This window comes from Haliotis asinina, chromosome 4, assembly GCF_037392515.1.
Source record: "Haliotis asinina isolate JCU_RB_2024 chromosome 4, JCU_Hal_asi_v2, whole genome shotgun sequence".
Taxonomy (NCBI): Eukaryota; Metazoa; Mollusca; class Gastropoda; order Lepetellida; family Haliotidae; genus Haliotis; species Haliotis asinina.
This window is the reverse complement of record NC_090283.1, coordinates 64,424,830-64,448,623: the sequence shown is the minus strand read 5'-3', so window position 1 is coordinate 64,448,623 and position 23,794 is coordinate 64,424,830. Positions and strand designations below refer to the sequence as shown.

Below are 23,794 nucleotides of genomic sequence, written 5' to 3'. Positions count from 1 at the left end.
GAATAAATTTAAAATACTCAATGCAAAAGCCCGGTGTACTTTTAAGCAAATCAAGCGCCAATCATGGCGAAATTATGTCTCGAAGATAAATTCACGAACGCCAATGTCAAAGGTATGGAACATGATCCAGAAAATTAAAGGTAAGGGTAGCAAATCAAGCATACACCATCTCAAATGCGGAGATGAACTGCTGACGGATAAATCTGATATCGCCAATAAACTGGGTGAAACACTTGCGAAACATTCTTCCTCAGCTAACTATATTCCTCAATTTCAAACATACCAGAAACAGCAGGAAAAGAGTATTCTCAATTTTCATTCAGATAATGGGGAAGATTATAATGAAATCTTTTCTATTCATGAGCTTCATACTGCTCTTGACCAATCCCATAATACTGCTACAGGAACTGATGGTATACATTATCAGCTCCTAAAACACTTACCGGAATCCTGTTTAGAGACACTATTGAATATTTTCGATGACATTTGGACATCAGGTAAATTTCCTCCATCCTGGCGTGATGCCATAGTTATACCTATTCCCAAACCTGGACGTTACCATACCGATCCATCAAATTATAGGCCCATTTCTTTGACTAGCTGTGTTTGCAAAACCATGGGACGCATGGTCAATAACAGATTAACTTGGTACCTGGAATCTAATAATTTAATCACAAATATCCAATGTGGTTTTCGTAAAAATCGCAGTACCGTTGACCATTTAGTTCGACTGGAGTCATTTGTCAAGGATGCCTTTATCAGCAAGCAGCATGCAGTGTCGATCTTTTTCGATTTAGAAAAGGCTTATGATACCACCTGGAAGCACGGCATCTTAAAAGACTTACATGACTTTGGTTTACGGGGCCGTATGCCTCAGTTTATATCACAGTTTTTAACTGACAGGCAGTTTCAAGTCCGAGTGGATTCTACACTATCTGGTCATTACCATCAGGATCAGGGTGTCCCACAAGGTAGTATTTTGTCTGTCACTTTATTTAGTATCAAGATCAATAGTTTAGCTAAAGTTTTAAATGATTCAGTTGATGGTTCACTTTTTGTGGATGATTTTAATATTTCTTGTCGTGGGAAAAATATGCATACTATTGAACGGCAATTGCAACTGTGCTTAAACAAAATAAACAAATGGTGTCTTGAAAACGGCTTTAAATTTTCTCAATCAAAAACCAATTGTATACACTTCTGCCGCAAATATAAACCACACAAGGACCCAGAACTCTTCTTAAATGGCACTCCCATCAAAGTTGTCAAGGAGGCCAAGTTCTTAGGTCTGATTTTCGACTCACATTTAACTTTTCTGCCGCATATCAAATCCCTCAAAACTAAATGCCTGAAGGCACTCGATTTATTGAAGGCCGTGTCCAATTCAAAGTGGGGAGGTGATCAAGCTACCCTTCTACATCTATATAGATCACTTATCCGTTCGAAGCTTGATTATGGCTCAACTGTATATGGTGGAGCCTGCAAGAGCAACTTAAAATTATTAGATTCCGTCCATCATCAAGGTCTAAGACTTTGTCTTGGCTCCTTTCGTACTTCACCCGTTGACAGCCTGTATGTCGAGGCTCATGAACCATCTCTTGAGCGGCGCCGTATAAAATTAGCCTTACAGTATATAACAAAACTACATTCCAATGAGTCAAACCCTGCATATAACTGTGTTTTCAATCCTCTGTATGAGGATTTATACAATAAGAAATCTCTTGTTCCACCTCTTGGTTTAAGAATAAAACCGTTTATTTCTGCTGCCGGCATTGATCTGGCTACTACAGCTCCTTCCCACCTTCTTTCTTCTCCTCCTTGGCAGTTGGTTAGGCCACAAGTGGACCTAACGTTGACCACATTTAAAAAATCAGACACTAATGAACTACAATATAAACAAGAATTTAATCAATTACATACTAAATATAAGGCATATAAATCCTTGTTTACAGATGGGTCCAAGGACGGTGGCGCAGTGGTTTGTGCCACTGTCACTGGATCCAGAACAATATCTTCTAGATTGCCAGATAACAGCTCTATTTTTACTGCTGAAGCTAACGCCATCTTAATGGCTCTTAAGTATATTAAAAGACACTATAAACTTAAACAGTATATAATCTATTCAGATTCCCTTTCTTGCCTTCAGGCTCTTCACAATATTTGTTGCAAACATCCACTTTTAATTGCAATTTTTGAATTGCATAATGATCTTGCTACTGGCCAATACGACATCGTCTTTTGTTGGTTACCCAGCCATGTAGGCATTTTCGGGAACACAATGGCTGATCTTGCTGCCAAGGCAGCTCTCAACAAATCCGTGACACCACTTCTTATTCCATACACTGATTATAAAGCTTCCATTAGATGTTATATCCATGATCTGATGCAGAAGAAGTGGGACACCCAAGTGGGCATTAATAAATTACATGCAATAAAACCTTCTATTGGTTATACCTATTTGGGTTGCCAGTCAAGATTTGAAGAGGTCATCATGCGGCGATGTCGTATTGGCCATACGAGATATACACATGAATATTTATTGAAAGGTGAGGATCCTCCATTTTGTATTCCTTGTGATGAAATAATCACAGTCAAGCATGTCTTGCTTGACTGTGTCGAATATTCCATCACAAGGGATAAATATTTCAAATCACCAACTATGAAAGATCTTTTTAGTAACATAAGTTCTCGTTTAATTTTTGCATTTTTAAAAGAATTGGATTTGCTAACGGATTTGTAAATAGATAAATATTTTATGATCGGAGGTTTAAATTGATAACAAAGATTGTTAGTGGCTGTATCCTCGAGAGGGGTTAAAGTAGTGTAAAATTATTGTCCTCCTGAGAGGGTACGTAAGCCCACAAACATTCCAAGTAAATTCAAACTCTCTGCTATTTTAATCGTAATATATGTGTCCTATTAAATGCATGGCTAGACGTGCCTCAATTGCTAACAACTGAGGGGATGGTGTAAATCCAGCTAGGAACCATGCAGGTAGCTAAAGTAATGTAAGTCCCCATGGCCCCTAGAGTGGTGATCTACCTTCGGTTGTTGGCAATCTATAGTCCATTTTTATGTTGTATTGTCCTCTATAATTAAACTGTTTTATAACTCCTTACTAGTCTTAGATGGATATCTGTGATATATACTAGTGGTTTTACTGTTCTTCGTTAACAGGGTTTTAGTTTCTTATATTATTTCATTCCACAATGTCATTCTTACTTGTTCCCGTCACGATATGGCTGCAATTTTGCCGATGTGACGATAAAATTTAACTCACTCAACTCACTCACTGCCAGGTTCGGGTTTTAAAAATCACGTCTTAAGCAACATTTGATGCATATTAATGTTAAAGTTGTATTTGTATACAAATCTCGCGAGAGGTTCTGCAAACTAATGATAGAAAATCAAAAATAGATCAGATCCAAGAAATCGAGAAATTCCAACTAAATGCCTGAGGCATTCCTATGGGACATTGGGCTATATTTCGTGCTCATTACCAAACTAAGTCCTTGAAAAGCACAACTGCTTTACGTCACTGTAGGTCTATGAAGACATCTCGAATTACCTTTCACAACGGACATCATGCGGATCTGTTACAGTGGTCGGACATATTCCGATACTCTTTGCAAGAATACCAATTTTCCTATCGAACTATCCCCAAATTAGCAAACTATTTGACCATCAACATCCGTGACAGCCAAGCGTGGTTGTACACTAGGTCCTTTCAAGTAAGGTCATATTTGGCGGCCGCACAATTTGTAACCAGAATTGGTTCTTGAATATACGCTTGACACCGGAAATCTGGTACTCGGACCAGGCTGATCCTTGTCTTGTCCGTGGCAAGCTGGCGCGCGAGACTTGGAGTTCGTCCAGCCGTTTTCAGATTGTGAGAACATTCGACCTGTAGAGCTTCTGCAAGCACTATGTGCCGTACCATATGTTTATCTGTAGCACGACTTAGCAGTAACCCGTTCGTGAAGCGTCATAATTTTTCCATATATACAAGCCCTGTGTTTTACTTGAGGTTATTGACAGAACAGGAACCTTAATTGTACGCGTCAAGAAATGGTTGCATGTGCCATAAGGCGCTGTGTGAGTGGGCAATATCATCATCATCGTCGTTGTCATCATAATCGACACTATCACCAACATCATCATCATAAACGCTCTCCTCGTCATGATCTCCTATCCTTGTCGCCATCGTTGTCATCATCATCATCATCATCATCATCATCATCATCATCATCATCATCATCATCGTCATCATCGTCATCACCATCATTTTCATCGTCGTCGTCATAATAGTCATCGTCTTTCTCTCCAAATCTCCTCCTCCTCCTCATCATCATCATTATCATCGTCGTCGTATTAATCATTGCCCACTTCATCCACCTCTTCATTCTCCCCGTCATCATATTGGTCAAACATTACACTAAGCATCTGATGCCCATGGGTAAAGCGAACCTGGCATAAGTATTGAGAATGCAGACAGCTGTACATTAGGGGTGACATGTGGGGACAGGTTACTTCAAACAACTGCACAACTAATGCACACGTCTTCCCACTTGGCACCGACATGGTATCACAATGAACCCCATATCACCAGATAACGTTAGTGTCCATTCTTTCTGCACACAGCCCCAACAATCACGTTTGATATAATGAACAGTTGTTAATACAATTCGTTGCGTCCTGTAAGTGACTGTGACCATGCATTCGGATTGTCGTGATTAAACCCCTTAAAGGGGCACTGATGCGGAGCAATTTCCGTGGACTGGTGTAAACTTTTGTTATTGTTTTTCTCCAGTGAGTACCCGGATGATATCCCAGAATTCGTGACTGGTTCGTGACCTCTGCTGCGCAGTCCGTATGTGCAACTGATGGTTTAATTATAGACAGATCAACTGAGGTGAAGTCATTTTTACTTCATTACAAATGTATTATGAAAACAAATGAAACACTTTGAAGTTTAATCATCTGCCAGTGGTAGAAATGGTAAAAAAACTATTAGGACGGGAAAATATCGAAGCCAATGTACGTCTCTATATTTTGTCTCATAACCCTAATTAGTTTATTGTCATATTTGTATGATTTTGAAAATTAATAAAAGAACACACGGTCTGCTTATACTCATAGTAAATTTCTAACATAACAGCAACATTTATACATTGTATAGATTGCCAATGTGGGTCCTATTTCACACACATACGCGATCTAGTGTGTGTTTTCTGTCATATCGATTCTGCGGAATGCTACAACAAATAAATTAAAACAAAATGCAAATAATGAATGTAAAACAGACTAATTTCATAGCAACTACAGGCTGTCAGGCTACTACCTTGTTCAGGAATGTATCCATCAATATCCACGCAAATGAAATCGTATTCCATTCATCTGCAGCTGGTAAATAATCCTGCTCTGTGTCGCGTGTCTTACACAACTGTCTAATTTGCGAAAAAGTAACACATCGTTTCACGTCTTTCGTTGGTGAAAACCTGATAAACCTCTCACTGGTCACCAAAGATAGCACACCTGGCAACTAATTGTATGATGTCCGCTATTCTAAGTAATTTAGTTAACGAATAATGAGCAATCAATCAATCAACGCAAGGGTGGTTAATTCTTTGAAGGGAGGATGTTGTTTTTACAATCGCACTTTACGATAGGGTGTAGTCATCTACACACACTACCTTTTGACAAAAGTAATTAATCAATCAGTACGTTATCGGCTAATCCTTTGATCGATGTTTGTTTTTGTAACTCAGCTGATAAACCCTCTTGCATCACTTACATGCACATATTACATAACATACAATACATTTGTCATTACAGACTTTAATTTATAATGTTGAGTATTTACTCCAGACATGAGAAATGCCAAATGGGAACCTTTGTTGAGTAACCTGAGTGGTGTTACTACTAATTATACCTGTTATAAATTCATTAATTGACCATCCAGAGAATGATGACAAATAACACGTGTAGGTTTACACCATCAAACGCGAGTTACAGCAAGGAAGCTGTAATCTCTGTGTCGCATGCAGCCTGAAAACACTTATGGGCCGAAACTGTTTTGAGGATAGTTATTACCAACGGAATTTCGTTACATAAGTAATACATACAGGCATTAACTGTGTACTTGGGTAAATAGGTGAAATAAGGGGGTTTTTTTTACGTAAGAAATTTTTCAGATTTCTCCACCAAAGGCAAAGTCGTCGTTTATTGTTTACGAATTCAAATAAATCAACTGTGTGTTTTTATTATCATAAATAATAAACCACTGTAGCTGCCATAGCTACCAAACTTTACGTATGATATTTGCTATCACAGCTGAACCAACACTCAAAATTACCTAAATATGAAGTTTTGCAATCTTCCGGAGTGAAACAAATGGCTTGCTACCTTCCTGTAGACATCATATGTTCATGTAGCATGATTAAATATCGAGGTTAAAAACAGAGAAATGGGATCAAATTGAGTAACTATACCATCCAAGCATCATATTTTCATGTAACATGATTAAATATCGAGGTTAAAAACACAGAAATAGGATCAAATTGAGTACCATCCAAGCATCCGAAAAAAACTACATTGCTGGGATATTTTGTTACGATCATACAAGGAATACCATGGATATTTTTAAATAATGGCATATGATGGGCATCCGGCCTCCTGACTCTTTTGGGTGAAGAAATTCTGCTAATATGGACAGGAGCCCAGTTCCTTTGTCCGTCACGGTCGAAGGAGCGGGCGCTGACCAATTTGCAGTTTGGTTCCGTAATTAGACCGTTGGTGAGAAACATTATTCGCTCCGCATCAGTGCCCCTTTAAGTTTTCTGCATTGTGACAACCGTATTAGAATACGGATCATCTATATATAATTAGTGATAGTCGGTGTAGAATTTCAACGAAGGTTTTTTAACAGTTAGTTTGTGGGTAGCTTTTTTGCACACGGGTACTTAAAACATCGCAAAAGGAAGAGCTTTGTTTACATTTGAGCTCATGAAAATTTTAGTATACATTTAAACTGTCCATTTCAATATTATTGTGTCTCAGAGGTTAAAATGTTATAATAATATTATTATTGTTTGCTTCAACATTTTAACATGTCACATTAATAGTTTTTATTTTGTGTTATGCTGTCTCAAAGATTTAAATATTGATATGTTTTGTATTGGATATTTGGCTTAATAAATTAGCATGTCGCAATTAAGTGTGCACAGTTATATTCCTTGGTAATAGTTGTATCCAAAGGTCAGGTGTTAGCTTCCCGGATTCGATGAAATTTGATCCTTCAGAATAAAGCACGTCCCAATGTTTGAGGAATTTAGCAAACTGACAGGATCAACTAAATTGGAGGGATTGCCTGTCTCTTCCTCCAGTCATTTACTCTCTCACTTTCTTCCTCTGTTCCAGGTGGAAACACGGACTTAATGAGCACATGGGGTATTGAAGGCAAGATTTAAATGCAATTTCTTCAATTTTCCTTCGCAATTGGAACTATCATTTCTCCCCTTACAGGGGAACCCTTCTTGTCGGAAAGAGGCGCCATCAACACAACATGCCACCAGTTCGTTATGACAGAAACAATATCAGAGTCAAATGACACTGAGTCAGACAACCTGTACTTGAGGTATTCAACTTCAATCGCATTCTAGTGATTGCGTTCAACAAAAGACCCGTGTACAGTTTGTTTACTTAATTGCTGGAATACTTTTCCTGATGTCTGGTATTCGTATCTACTTAGAGTCGTGTCTAAATAGGGGAACGATGACCTCTGATTCCAAGGACGATCACCGGAACCCTCGTGTCCGTCCAAGATGGCTGTTCGGTCTGGTGTTTTCACTGCTAGCTTTGGTGAACTTCTTCCATTGTGCTTGTGGCATGGTCATAATTGGTTAGTTAATGGTGTTCTGTGTTTCTGAACGAGGTTGGAGTAAAGACAGAACGGCGCAGCTGGCACCCGGGCTCTGGGCAGCTGTAGCTGCAGCTAGGCTCCTGGGAGTGTTCATCATCCGATTCCTGGCTGCGGCAAAGCTCCTCTTTATCTGCAACGCCACGGTGACTCTGACCTTGGCAGCATTGTGGCTAAGCGTGGTTGTGGACAGTGATTCTGGCTTCATGGTTTGCATCATTGTTGTTGCTGTTGGACTCGGAATTATCTTCCCAACTGGGATTTGCTTCGTGCAGAATGACATAATGAAGGTTACTGGTATGGTGACTTCTATTATCATGGTAGCCGGACTTTGACAGGGGATGTTGAATCCCCTGTTGCTAGGCTACCTGATGCAGGAGGTGTCCATGATGTGGTATCTGTACTTGTCGTTTATTGACGACGTCATTTGCTTCTTGGCCGTCATCGCGCTGGTGGTTGTGGTGAAGGTCCTGGTATCTAGGCATGGTGTCGATCAGGAACCACGGATAGAAGCTGAGGAACTAAGGATTCAGTGAGGACTGATGAAAGTGTTACAGATGACGGGTAGCATCTTGTGACGTAGTATGTGATCCATGACACACTGGAACACACTGACACACATTTGAAGATTATTTACACAGACTAGGCTTCAAATTCGTAATGGAAAGGGTGATGCTGAATGTGCTGATGACGAAAGCAACTACAAAGATAGCTTGTGAAATATGCCTTCATCTTATCCAAAGTGAGTGAGTGAGTGAGTGAGTGGGTGGGTGGGTGGGTGGGTGGGTGAGTGAGTGAGTGAGTGAGTGAGTGAGTGAGTGAGTGAGTGAGTGAGTGAGTGAGTGAGTGAGTGAGTGAGTGAGTGAGTGAGTGAGTGAGTGAGTGAGTGAGTGAGTGAGTGAGTGAGTGAGTGAGTGAGGTTTCACGCTACTATTAGCAATATTCCAGCTACCCCACGGCTGGAGAACACCAGAAGTGACTTTCACCCTTTGTAACCACATGGTTAAACAAACCATGGCGGCTGTCGTAACAACTCGGAATTATCTTCCCATGGCTGTTGTCGTAACAACAGTATTAACTACTAGGCTATCCCCATCCGAAAACTGTAAAGATGACTTGCGAATATACAGCTTTTTCAAAAGGGTTCCACCATGATCTCCGTCAGTACTCCAACCTACAAAATTGAAACAATGTTTCAAACTAGCACTCTGAACTTGTATGTATCGGACTGCCAATCAATTACTGAACCCAAGAATAAGTCAGTGTTCAAACAGTTCAAAGAAGAAGGTTTTATTGAAGCCCACTCGCCACCACACGTATGTTATGGTCCTATGCATGAACTCAGGTCACAAATCCGTTGAAAAGATGCGTGCGGACAGCCATTGTTTAGTAGCTTCTGAAAGTGTGAAGGACTTCGGTCCTGCCCCACAACGAAGCACATGTAACAGGTCTTACCTTAGGCAAGTTAGTTTGTTCATGTCACCTAGTATGGGACGGGTAACGCAGCTTGCGTTAAGCCGTTAAGCGCACGTGTGTGGAAAAGACGCGTTATAAACGGTCATTATTCATTATTATTGAGCAATGTCTTAAAACTCTGTACCGTCAGTGTACATGATCTCGCTGAGCCTACCCTCTATCACCTTGGTCTTTCGATCTAGAAAACTGCCTTAACAGCAGTGTATGTAAAATATGTTTCCAAAATGAGTTAGTTACACGTGTTCCAAATAACTGATAGGCATATGAGAGGCTTGTCATATAGAAATTTGCAAATTTGTTCACCTTTCATTTGTCTGTCATTTAGTTCACATTGATCACGCGCATTACGATAACATATATTCCCAAATAGATTCACGTTGAACCTTATCGTAACAGCCTGTCGAAGAAAACGCCAAGCGGTACACTCTGAAACAGAATCCAACAGAGGTCTACTATATTTACAAAGAAGTATGAAAATAAGAGGGAAAGATCCCTTCAACACCCATAAAAATCAATATTTACAATTACAATCTTGACTATAAAATATCAAAAGATGAGCGTTTCCCATGACGATCCTGGTTAGAATTGATCTTCTTTGTGCTTGTCGAAAGAGTCGACTAAAGGGTCCTTCACACTTGATTCACGACAGGAATCAAGGAGAACCATCCAGAAGAATATATTTCCAAACTTCGAACCGCATTCGTGAAAGAATGTCAAAATATACATTTTTTTCAAGCTTAGTTAGAATGCAAATCCGAAATGCTATCTGACGTTTCCGCGACAGGTTGTCACGTCTTAAGGCGATTCAGCGATGTTCTGATGACGCCAAGGCTCATTTGAAGAGCATCCGGGACGTTCTGACTGCATTCGGGATGTATTTGAGGTACATTCGAGCTGTAGTCGGGATGTATTTGAGGTACATTCGAGCTGTATTCGGGATGTATTTGAGGTACATTCGAGCTGTAGTCGGGATGTATTTGAGGTACATTCGAGCTGTATTCGGGATGTATTTGAGGTACATTCCAGCTGTAGTCGGGATGTATTTCAAGTACATTCCAGCTGTAGTCGGGATGTATTTGAGGTACATTCCAGCTGTAGTCGGGATGTATTTGAGGTACATTCCAGCTGTAGTCGGGATGTATTTGAAGTACATTCCAGCTGTATTCGGGATGTATTTGAGTTACATTCGAGCTGTATTCGGGATGTATTTGAGGTACATTCGAGCTGTATTCGGGATGTATTTGAGGTACATTCCAGCTGTAGTCGGGATGTATTTGAAGTACATTCCAGCTGTATTCGGGATGTATTTGAGGTACATTCGAGCTGTATTCGGGATGTATTTGAGGTACATTCCAGTTCTAATAGGATATTCGAATATGTGCAGAATATTTAGAATGCAGATGGAATGCAGTAAGAATACTTCGTACGCAGTTCAAATGCACCCTAAATGCTGTTCGATAATTTTTCCACTTCGAATGTACCTCGAAAGTTTTGAACATGTTCAAAACATTCGGGCATGTTACAAGAATTGACGTAAAATCGAATATATAGATGGAATGCATTCTGAATGCAGTAAGAAGTTTTAAAATTCAGTTAGAATTGCAAGGAATCTCCAGAAATTTCCATTCCGACAGCATTCCTGCTCCTTCCGCTTCAGGTGTGAAGAGGATATTATGGACGGATCGGGTGGTCAGACTGGCTTAATTGGTTTAGACCCGTCATCGTATCCCAGTTGCATAGATCGATCCTCACGCTGTTGATCAATGAATTGTGGTGTCGAGACTCGATGATTTACAGACAGCTGCCATATGTAATATTGCTGACTGCAGCGTAAATAAAGTTTAGTAAGCACTTCCTTTGAAAAAAATCAGGAAAGCGTGTTACGAATAAACATGTGGAAATTGCATAGGACATGCAGCATGACATGTGTCATTGAAGCGTCAGTTGTTGAAATTCCGTCCATTTGTTTGTCATAAACTGGTTATAACAGCTTGGTCGCTGTAAACTTGATGAACAACATGACACTCGCTCGGATGTGTCTCAAACGATGGAAATGTCAAAGGCTGGACATGTTAGAATATGACTTGACATGAAGGGAAAGAATTATGGGAAAGTTGAAATACTCCATTTTCTCATACAGCTGTGTCAAGTCGTTGTGTGCCGATCTCAGCCCACGTCTTGGACACACGCAGTAAGATCTGATTCTACTTCTCGCTATCGTACCCGTGAAGATCCAAGTGATATTTCGTCTTCAGTAACCCATGCTTGTCGGGATCGGGTGGTCAGACTCACTGACTTCGTTCACACATGTCATCGGTTCCCAATTGCGTACAGTGATCCTTATGATGCTGATCTCTGGATTGACTGGTCAAGACTCGATCATTTACAGACTGGCGCCATATAGCTGGAATATTGCTGAGCGCGCCGAAAATGTAAACTAACTCACTCATTCACTTACTCTATCGCTCAACACTCGGGCCCCCAGCTTTGACGAATCAACGAAATGATAGTCGACGGAGGATTAATGACACTTAGTCACGAAGTTGAACTGGAATAACAGGCTCCGAACTAAACGGATCAGCATCTATTACGCCTGGACTCAAATGTTCCAAACAATTTATATGAAGGATAAGATATCATTGGGTCCGGCAAACTCAGTTGTAACAAACAAGGTCCGTACAAACACAGTCTTGACTAACGGAATACCAGGATCTCGGAGCAACGGGTATCTCGGACTAACACCTTCAAAATTCCTTTCACTCCTACTTCTCACATCTTTTCCGATAACACACAACCTTCTTTGAAAATTGTTTTAAGCGTGCATAAAATCACAAAGGAACTCTGAAAACTGAAACAACTTCCACTGGAGGCAGCAGGCACTCAAAGTTGATGTCTACACGTTTATAATATAGACTAAGTATGACTTTGTACATATTATTTAAAGTACAGTGGAAGCTGTATAAACCGGCACTCATTGGAACTGAAGAATTAATCCGGTTTAGACAATGTGCCGAAATGTAGAGCTGGCGATAATGTAAAAGCCGCAGACTGGACTGAGATTTTATGCCATTGTCGACAAGTTGCCGGATTGGACGGATGCCGGTTTTGACAGCTTCCACTGTGTACTTACCCGCACTTGAATTCATACAGCGCATACAGTCATTTTGCACAACGTCCAGAGCAACCACAGGTTTACTATCGTAAAGCATGGCTATATGCGTAGATATATTTCCATGACAACAAATCACAATTAACTATAGGGAGGAGAAAAAGAAAGAGTCCACGTAAACAAATTATGGGTGAATTACATGGATCTAAATCACGCTTACGGGTAATTTCACCTTTGCTGGTAATTTTTTTGTTCTGAAATATGCGTCTAAATATCCTGTTTACTAGGAGTTGTTTATTTATTTTGTGGTTTTATAGACAAACAACGTATATGGGATTCGTTTGTGAAAACACAGGATGAAAAACTTTGAAGTATGTTGCCCCCATAATCGTGCTAGCTTTCTCCGTGCACAGCCATAAAAGTGTCCCAGGTTTGACAGGCTGTGTTCAGTCAGCTGTGGGCCCGAAAGTTTTCTCACGGCAAACACATCAAAGTTTGATGTTTTCCATTTTGCGCAAGACCGATTGGATTTGTGATCCTCTTAGAAAGATGTCTTAATTCACGTTTGAAATGATCACATGATGTGCAGCCCTAGGTTTATGAATGGCGGAATCACATTTCTTATTCAATGTAATATAGTTTATGGCCCACTGTAGAATTAAAGCCGTCCAGATAGCAAGGTGTGGACAATTTGATTGGTGTAAACCAACCATAGTGATATACTGGCCAAAACGAAAATGGGAATCGGGTGGACGGGTTCTAGGACAGGTGGTGTGTTGATCATGTTATCAACCACTGGTATCTCTTGTCCATGGTTTACGGGCTGCAACGCCTCATTCTAACTGAACTGATACCGATCGCTGCTTTGATAACAGGTAGCCAGTACATATCCTTTGAGGGCGACGTTATCACTGTTTATAGGATGTTTATAGAAGCGCACTTATTTGTATTCGGGCACTTCGTACGTGCTCAAGACGCTGGTATTTTCCCTCGATGATCGGATGTGAGTCTCAACGACGCATCATATTATCAATCTCAACTCACTGGGTAGTATACAACCCTTCCAGCTACCGAAGTATTGTTTTCTTATCCTTAGGCGGTAACCATTCACAGCTGGGTGGACTGGGACACATAGTCAAAGTACTTTGTCCAAGTTAGCTGCATGTTGCTGTACCCGCAACAGGGTGTTTGCACATACTCATGTGGCCACCATCTGGTCATATACCAACGGATTCGTGGGTTCTTTTAAGTGGACAGGGTTGTGTACTGTACACTAGGGGTTGTGAAGGAGTCTGAAGGTTGTGAAGATGACTCCAAGGATTTTACACATGGTCACAGGTGGACTCCGACCCCGACTCCTCAAGCTCTCTGGATCACGAGCCTGGCGCCCAGCTGGGTAGTGGTTCAGAATTTCGTTCGTCACGGGCAACAGGGTGAGAATGTCCATACGTCTGAGTGTGAGTGAGTTTAGTTTTGCGCCTTTTTCTGCAGTATTCCAGCAACATCACGACTGGGGACACCAGAAATCGACTTAACAAAGTATCGCCATTTCGGGAATCGAACTCTGAACTTCAGCGAGAAGAGCGTATGGTTTAACCACGAGGCCATCCCGCCGCCCGCTACCCGTTTGAAAGTCTAGTACTGACCAAAGCAAAACCGAAGTGGTAACCGAAATGGTAACCGAAATGGTAACAGGTGGGGTTTTTTTTATAAGGTACACACTGTAACAGTGAGTGAGTGAGTGAGTGTACCTTTTTGCCGGAAGCGAAGTAAAGGTCACATCACTACCTTAGTCAATTAACCTATGCTCATTATACAATTGCCATCACGTTACTTTCCATTGCTGCGAACTGGACGGACTTAATGGTACACAAAGATTTATGTCAGCCATTAAGATCAAGACTAAAGGTCTTGTCTCACCTTGACTTGGATGATCAATCAACACGTACCTGTAAAGGTTCCCTGTGAAGGTTTCAAGTCCATACATCAAAGGTTTCTCTTCAACGTCCACTCCCTTTCATCATCAAGATATGCCGTAAACAGCTTACGTAACCTATGTCGTCGTCAACGTAAACACAAGGGTCTAGATTTTCGAAGCTCTCTTAATGTTACTGTTACGATGAATAATTTAAAAGGTGTAAGAAATCCCTTCAGAAACAACAAATTATAACACAGACAAGTCTAACACTTTCTGTGAGAAACAGTTATACTGAATATAACACGGCGTTGTTGGCTGAAGGTCAATGCTGACAATCAGTCGGAGAGATAGATAGATGTAGAATAGGCCTAATGATGACAACTCCAGTAAAGCCCGTGTGTGTCATCAACACCTTATATACACAGTCACTGTTTCTTGGGCATGCAACGAAATATCGAAGCATTGCGATCGGCAAGTCAAAATACACCAAAGGGAGGTAACTCAAAAGCGCTACCTTAAAGGCTTGCCACTAAAACACTATTACTGTGCGACCCATAATAACTGTCACTCAAAAGTCTGAATATTCTGACCAAACATAACTATCACTATCACGATAGTCGTAAGTGTCATACATTAACAGTAACTTATGACTTAACGCTAAGGAAGCGTCGAAAATGTCGGCCTAGGTTTTCGAAGTTCTCTTAGCGCTAAGATACCCGTAAGTGCCATTAGGTGCCATTAAGTGTCATACATTAACATTTAATTACGCTAAGGGAGCTTCGAACAGGAGGCGTTCTGGGATCGTGGAGAAAGGATGATCGCAAGTCCTGTACTTCCGCATAGTCTTACGACTGTCGTAGCGAAGCGATCGCCCTGTGGAATCGTCCTTGGAAAAAAGTGATGCAGAGGTTACGGTATGAAGAGCCAGTCCTTTTTGAATCGTCAGAAATGACTTTGGGAAACAGAGATTTTTTATACCTCTGATTCACAATAATAAGATAATGAGGCATTGGGGAATTTCAATACCTATGGCGACTTATATCCAGAACTCACTATGGCGAGTGATGATGTAGTGGAGACTCGTTATACCCAGGGCTCACCATGATGAGATAGTGATGTGGAAATGGATACTTGTTATATCCAGAACTCACCATGACGAGTGATGATGTAGTGGAGACTCGTTTTACCCAGGGCTCACCATGATGAGATAGTGATGTGGAAATGGATACTTGTTATATCCAGAACTCACCATGACGAGTGATGATGTAGTGGAGACTCGTTATACCCAGGGCTCACCATGATGAGATAGTGATGTGGAAATGGATACTTGTTATATCCAGAACTCACCACGACGAGTGATGATGTAGTGGAGACTTGTTATACCCAGGGCTCACCATGATGAGATAGTGATGTGGAAATGGATACTTGTTATATCCAGAACTCACCACGACGAGTGATGATGTAGTGGAGACTTGTTATACCCAGGGCTCACCATGATGAGATAGTGATGTGGAAATGGATACTTGTTATATCCAGAACTCACCACGACGAGTGATGATGTAGTGGAGACTCGTTATACCCAGGGCTCACCATGATGAGATAGTGATGTGGAAATGGATACTTGTTATATCCAGAACTCACCACGACGAGTGATGATGTAGTGGAGACTTGTTATACCCAGGGCTCACCATGATGAGATAGTGATGTGGAAATGGATACTTGTTATACCCAGAACTCACCATGACGAGTGATGGTGTAGTGGAGACTTGTTATACCCAGGGCTCACCATGATGAGATAGTGATGAGGTAGTTGCGACATGTTATACCCAGATCTCACCACGATGAGATAGCGATGAGGTAGTGGGGACATGTTATACCAAGAACTTATCATTATCAGATGGTGATCAGGTAGTGGAGATATTCCCAGAAATCGCCATGACGAGATACAATACGCTAGTGGAGACCTGTCATACCCAGGACTCAGCATGAAGAGATAGGAATAAGGTTGTGGAGACTCGTTATACCCAGAACTCGCCATGACGAGATACAATACACTAGTGGAGACCTGTCATACCCAGGACTCAGCATGATGAGATAGGAATAAGGTTGTGGAGACTTGTTATACCCAGAACTCACCATAACGAGATACAATACGCTAGTAGAGACCTGTTACACCCAGGACTCAGCATGATGAGATAGGAATTAGGTTTTGGAGACTTGTTATACCCAGAACTCACCATAACGAGATAGTGATGAGCTAATTGAGACATATTTCACCCAGAACTCAGCATGACCAGATAGTGATGAGGTAGTGGCAACATGCTACATTACAAAACGATGACGCGATAGAGATGAGTTAGTGGTGACATGTTATACCCGGAACTCACCATAACAACATACTGATGAGATACAATGCACTACACAGGAACTATGACCACTGTCATGACGTGATAGTGATTAGGTCGTGGAGGCATGTTATACTCAGAACTCACCATGGAGAAGTAGTGATGAGTCACACCACAACTCTTGTGACAGGCACCGCGAATAAACGCTGTAACCGCATATACTTTAGCTTCTCAGACGCGAATAGCATGTTGCGTTTATGTTACAGGAATGGATGTTCCAAAGAACCAGTATGCTTCTTACTAATCCAGGTTTGGTTACTGTGTGATGTCAAAATACAAGATTGTGCTGTGATGTTAAGTAATAATGAAAACACGTGTGTCGCAGGTATGAGAGCAATATAATGTCAAATAATCAAGGACAGAACACGATCAAAGAGAGTTTCTTTGGCGAGCATGATTTGTGTTCTATATAGTCTCCAATACAGAATACAGGACAAAGACCTGTCGCTAGTGTGCCATTGCTTTGATAATTATATTGGCCGGGAGTCTTTGAACTAAATAGCTGCAGGATCCATACTGGGAAATTACGGAAATAGTTAAATACATTAGCAGTCTTTATCCCTTCACTGTTAATCATTTTATTATCCTCGGTAAAGTCCATGTCGAATTGAGCTGTCTCATATCCGTAGGGACATATGATAAGCACAAAAAGTACCACATATGGCACAATATTGACGGTGATGTGTGGTGAGACAAACATGAATCTGACGTTTTGTTCGGGCGTCGACATGATGTATGTTAGGATTCATTTTAAAAAGATAAATCTCAAAGAATATACTTGGAGCGTAGAAGCGAGATTTTGGAAGACTCCAGTAACATCGCAGTAATCATAACTCAAAAGTGAATGGGACGAAATTAATCCTTCTTGCATTGGGACTACAATTGTCTGCCAAAGGGAGCACAAAAGCTCTGAGCACTGATGGGGATATCATGGTAACAAAATCCCAGAGATAACAACGTATATGTACATTTAATTTGTATGGCAACACTAATGATTTAACTCTCATGTAAATACACTTATATACATATTAAAATTGCGTTCATGTATTATTGTGACCACCTACTGAACACAATGCAAACCCACATTGTGCTTATGAGGCGATCTATAGTATGTTTTTTATATTGTATTGTCTAAATAGTGATATTAGTTTTAACTTTCCATGCTAGTTTTAATTGAAATTGTGATATTCTAGTTGCTTTACTGTCCTTCGTTGACAGGTTTTTATAACGTACATATGATCTTTTTCATTGTTGAATGTTCTCGTCACGAAATGACTGAGATATTGCCGATGTGACGTTAAATATTAACTCACTCACTCGTGCACATGCTGTTGGTGATTTCTTATGTCAAGAATCTGTAGCAGTTCAGCCTTGACGTGTCAGGAATCAATGCGATACAGCATGGTCGAGACATTGTCGGTCGCAGAATAATCCAAACGGGTTTTTAGACTATACACGCACGCACGCAAGCACGCACGCACGCACACACACATACACACATGCCTACATACCTACCTACATACATACACACACACACACATACCTACCTACCTACCTACCTACCTACCTACCTACATACATACATACATACATACATACATACATACATACATACATACATACATACATACATACATACATACATACATACATACATACATACATACATACATACATACATACATACATACATACATACATACGTCATCACTGTCCTGATTCTGGTCACTCCAAATCAGCTGCCAGCCCTGGATTACCATTCTTTCAATGCCGAATGAAGGCCACACGTGACTCCGAGACACCCATTCTGGTAAATTGTATGCCTTATTATCTGTGAGCGGCTTATCTTGACCCATGCCGAATCGGGCATTCAGAACCTAACCACGCACATCACATGCGTCTTTCTCATGGTGATGCAATTATCCTTGTTTTCTGAATACGCAAAGGGAAGCTGCATAAAAAACCCGTAATGAATCTGTTCACAAAAGACATTTCAGCAATCGTCTTTATTGTATGTTGTGGTGTATTTTCTAGCGCCGATACATTAATACGTTTGTGAGTATATTTCCGTCCTTGGCTTTACAGTGAGAGTCAGTTTGAACCTTCATTAACAATGCAACATGTTCAATGCAGATGTATTTCGGGCGATGTTAAACAGGTGTAGTTCGGGCGATGTTAAACAGGTGTAGTTCGGGCGATGTTAAACAGGTGTATTTCGGGCGATGTTAAACAGGTGTATTTCGGGCGATGTTAAACAGGTGTAGTTCGGGCAATGTTAATCAGGTGTAGTTCGGGCGATGTTAAACAGGTGTAGTTCGGGCGATGTTAAACAGGTGTAGTTCGGGCAAGATCTATTTCGTGTTCAATGCAGATGTATTCCGGTAATAAATAAATCTCATTCACTTCAGGCAGGGTATGAAACTCACAAGTATTTCAACTAGAACACAGGGCAGGTTTTAAATTTTAACCTGACCGTCGGGCAGCCGAATTTGAGAATCTGGCAGTCCGTGTTGAAAATACCCCATCCCGGGCGGTCTTACAGGCAGGTATTTCGAACGCTACTTCGGGTGTATTTTGGTCAAGATGTATTTCGCATTCAATGAAGATATATTTCGGGCAGATCAATAACAAGGAACTCAGTGTAAAAGGAAATAATTCATTCTCTGTATGTGATATTGTAATGGCAGGCCATAACTAAGCATGTCTATCGCCTCAGCAGATGAAGTCATCAGACCGAAGATGTACTTTATCATTACCCACAGGTTCCAGGGATGAAGACAGCATGACCTCTACCTCGTCCTTTGAAAGCAGATAATGCTCAGCTGGAGATGTGATCAAGTCATGTTATCATCAGACAACATACGACAACATCTTCCTGGATGAAGAGTACAAGTTCTAAGCCTCGCATATACTCACGGAAAGAAAGGAAGCATATTAACTTTTTTCATAAAAACATATCAAAAAGATATGAACAAGAATTCGATGGATGTAAGTTTCATGTGTTTTAAAGCTGTATTTTGGCACCTAACATTCACTGATTTGCGCCTGGTAGCTTTTGGATAACGTTTGTAATTATCGTTCGTTTATTTTTCACAACAGCCATTTGTTTAGTGATTTAACTTATTTTGATTTCATCCTGTCTGGTGACGGTTTTTCAAACAATCTTTACATGTATATCTACATAGTTGTTGCTATATTAATCACAATTGTTTTACCTATACATTTTTAATACTAGTATGTGTATTTTGCAGTATATGTACCTGTCTGAAACGATGCTTTATTTATGTTATTTATCATATTTATATGTGTGCCCTGACACAGAGAAAATTCCCGTTTGGGTAATAAAGTGTATGTTTCTTCTCCTCTTCTTGATAGGTGTAATAGTGACAGTATTTATGAAGGCATTACATGGAGTCACCGGGCTATACACAAAACCTTGAACAGCTGTGCGAATTCTTCGCCATGACAATCCAGTACTTTTGAAATCTTTTCGAAAGCCTCCTTGATTGAAAACCTTGTGTAAACTTTGCTTTCTTAAGGCTAATAGAAACCACGCTCTACGGAAATCTTGTCCCCCACATACTGTATGTAGAAACAACTAAAATGACATCATGCTGACTTACAATCGATGGCCAGGAATTATTATGTCCACAGACATTGGGTACCGTATTTTCGTGAAAATTATTCATATGACACAAACGTTGATATTTCTTATCGCTGTTACCTGGGTTTGAGGGCTGATGGTGTAGCCTAGTGGGCAAAGCGTTCGCTATTCACGATGAGCCCGAGGATTTCAACTTCAAGTGTCAATTTCTAGAATATTGCTAAACGCGGCTTAAATCTTACTGAGGGACATAAGTGGCCATGTCGTTTCATACCTCCATATTCCATACCATCACATTCGTCTTGGTGATCCCGCCGTGTTATATCTGGGATATTTCTGAAAGCGGCGTAAACCTAAATGTACGCAGTCACTCACACTGGGTTCGAATCCTGCTCCTTTTACGATCAGAGTTAGTTGGCCCTCCAAACCTACATGACTTCTGGCTTTACATGAACATTAAGTTGGCCAATCTAATCCTTAAAAAGCGTACGTTTGCCTGACCTTTCAACACTTTTTCCGTCAGTTTGTCTGCCCATTTATATACCTTTGAGAACCGCGTTAGAATTGGTCTTCACCAACTGGTCCTCACCGAAAGCCGACTAAGGGGATGGTCAAGACTTGGTTAACACATATCATCACATCCCAGTTTTGTAGATCGATGCTTGTGGTGTTGGTCACTGGATTGTCTGGTCCAGACTCAATTATTTACAGCTGGTCACCTTTACTGAACGTGGCGTTAAACATCATACAACCCCGTGTACCGAGGGCAGATTACCTCAGGCTATATCATGAATACTGACGGCATTCCGAACTGCATTGCTTTAAAATGGATTCTAATGGTGTGATGGTATACAGCATGATGCTCATGACCACTGGCATGTCTGGTCCAGACTCGGCTATTTACAGTCATAAAGCTGGAATATTGCTGAATGTGTTGTTAAATACCAAACCGACCCCCAAAAAAGAAATGTCTCCCAGTCTGCACGTCTGACTGTCTGCATGTCGGTCGGCCTGAATGACTGTCTGGCTGTACGGTCGTACGTACAGTGCACAGTTCGATTTTCGTACGTTCTGTTTTTGGCAACAATGTCTTCGATCAGCGCTTTAACAAGCTATGATGTAACGGTATCTGGCACTCTATGCTTCCATTAGCGAGATCACTTCCAGTGCGAACGCCCAACATGACGTATGATAATCTCGATCTCGAACAGAAACAAAACCCACTTTTATTGCTTGCATCCATTATACAATAATGTCAGAGCAGTAGATAAGGATAATAACACTTATATTCGCATGTATTGTCACCATAAATATAAACACCGAATCTACCTTACCCACATGTAAAAGCAAATCTAATAATCCAAAATGGCATCGCCAAACAGCTCATATAAATAGCCACAAAGACTTGAAGAATTTTAAAATATTTATGAAACGGGTGGGAGTGTTTTCGGGGTATCTTGACATGTAACGTTACTTTCCATCCTGCACGAACCTGCGCAAGTCATATGACTAAAATCACAAGCTTCCGCACGTCGCCATAGCAACAGAATCAATACAGCACGCGACGGTGCGGCTTGGCATCACCGTGTTGGCTTGTGGATCTGACATCATGGGCAGATCGATAGTCGGTGCTGGATTTAAGCTGAGAGCTGGATCTGCCGCCATTGCCTACTGCCTGCCTTGCTGCCAGCACGGCAGCGATACGGGGACTTAACATATTGGGATAACTTGCTACCTGGTAAGTTTTGACCATTTTGTTATATTCCACACTACAACCATGCTTCATGTCCTTTAGCATCTGGTCTGGCCATCGAGATGTCTGTTTGTACAATTGTCAAGTTGACATTCAACAGACACATCTTGGTCAGCCTGCATGGACAAGGTATGGACTCGTTGAGGCTTATAACTTGATGTTTGTTTTTCTCTTGTGGTCAGTCATATATGTTTTATGTATATATTAAACATGACTCCTATATTAATATGTGTGTATTAAATGCATTTCTTGCTTATTAAGAATGTTAAAGACTCATGGCATGCTTACGTGTTTATTAAGGTATGTTTACCAACACTGTTCTCTATATGGGTGTAATAATACTGTATAACATAGAGTTGATCAATTCAGAAATTTGAACTCATTGTGAGTAATTAATTATTTGAACCGAAAACATCATACACCATATCCCAATGCTGATTGTGGCTAGATAAAGAAATATATAAAGAAAGAAAACACCTCAATCACCTATTTCAAAATGAAGTACGGATTTGTTAAGAAATTCGAACCTGTAATCTTCTTGTCTGTTGTTACAAGGTCGGTGGATTGTGAACGTGCTAAAAACGTTTTAAAATGAAACTGCATTTCAGGGTTTTTTTTCAATGTTGTATGGCTGAACCGAAAATACTTTCATCCAATAATTCGTTGAAAAAGGATGTAACTTCATGGTTCTTCAAAGACGTAGAGCTTCTGTGGCTCAACATCATCAATTGCCTTGTCTCGAAGTCTGATTGATGCGATTTTCCAAACGACTTCAGTGGCATTTGTATATATGACAGTTTAACATCACGTTGCTTTCATTATTACCTATTGACACTGTTTCCTTTCACGTTTCTATTCCTACCTGTTTGTACTGATCTACCTGAGACTGTAGCTAGGATTCTAGTTAATATAACATGGCGTCCGTGTATTCAGGAATCATCGTTAAAAAGGACATCTGGTATATTTCTAATTCAGAAATTAACTTGTTCAAATAGGAATAGAACCGATCAGATTCATAATTACCTTATTAAGTTATTTAATATTTGCTAATTGTCAATATCACTGCCATAAGCCTTATCTTAAAGTTCACCCTCGCTAATACGAACACTAATGTACGGATTATTGAGTGTCCATACTAATAGAATTTCAGTGTGTTGGTCGAGGTGTATGCGGCTTGGAAGTGTATATTAACGATAGGGTGTTCTCACCCATTTTTGTTCCTTATTGTTTTTTACTGTCTCCATACATGATTGAACGAGTATGTACAGATTTTGATTTTTCAAAAGGCAACCTTGCATATACAGAACACACATTTACATCTGCTGGGAAATATATCAAAACACCATACATGTATATAAACATAGGTAGCCTTTTTCGAGGTTTTGCATCCTTAGAACTAATTTATGAGATAAAATACGATAAAAGATAAAATGTCAGTTTCAAAATTGTTTCACATATTAAACGACGCGAGTAATGGCCAAGTATGATGCCTTACTGTAGGCTGTGGTAGCCTAGTGGGTAAAGAGGGTGAGTTAGTTTAGTTTTACGCCGCACTCAGCAATATTCCAGCTATATGGCAACGATCTGTAAATAATCGGGTCTTGGCCAGAA

General features: G+C 40.5%; 1 protein-coding gene and 1 pseudogene across 1 annotated transcript in view; both read left to right on the top strand.

The window, feature by feature from the left end:
* Positions 1-7,436: 7,436 nt before the first annotated feature.
* Positions 7,437-8,454, top strand: LOC137281095 (uncharacterized; annotated as a pseudogene).
* Positions 8,455-22,028: 13,574 nt separating this feature from the next.
* The window catches only part of LOC137281776 (enolase-phosphatase E1-like), a 63,029-nt gene continuing 61,263 nt past the window's right edge, over positions 22,029-23,794 (top strand). Inside the window, exon 1 of the mRNA XM_067813391.1 lies at positions 22,029-22,168. The gene's annotated coding sequence lies outside the window, so the exon portion shown is untranslated. The remainder of the gene's footprint in view (positions 22,169-23,794) is intronic.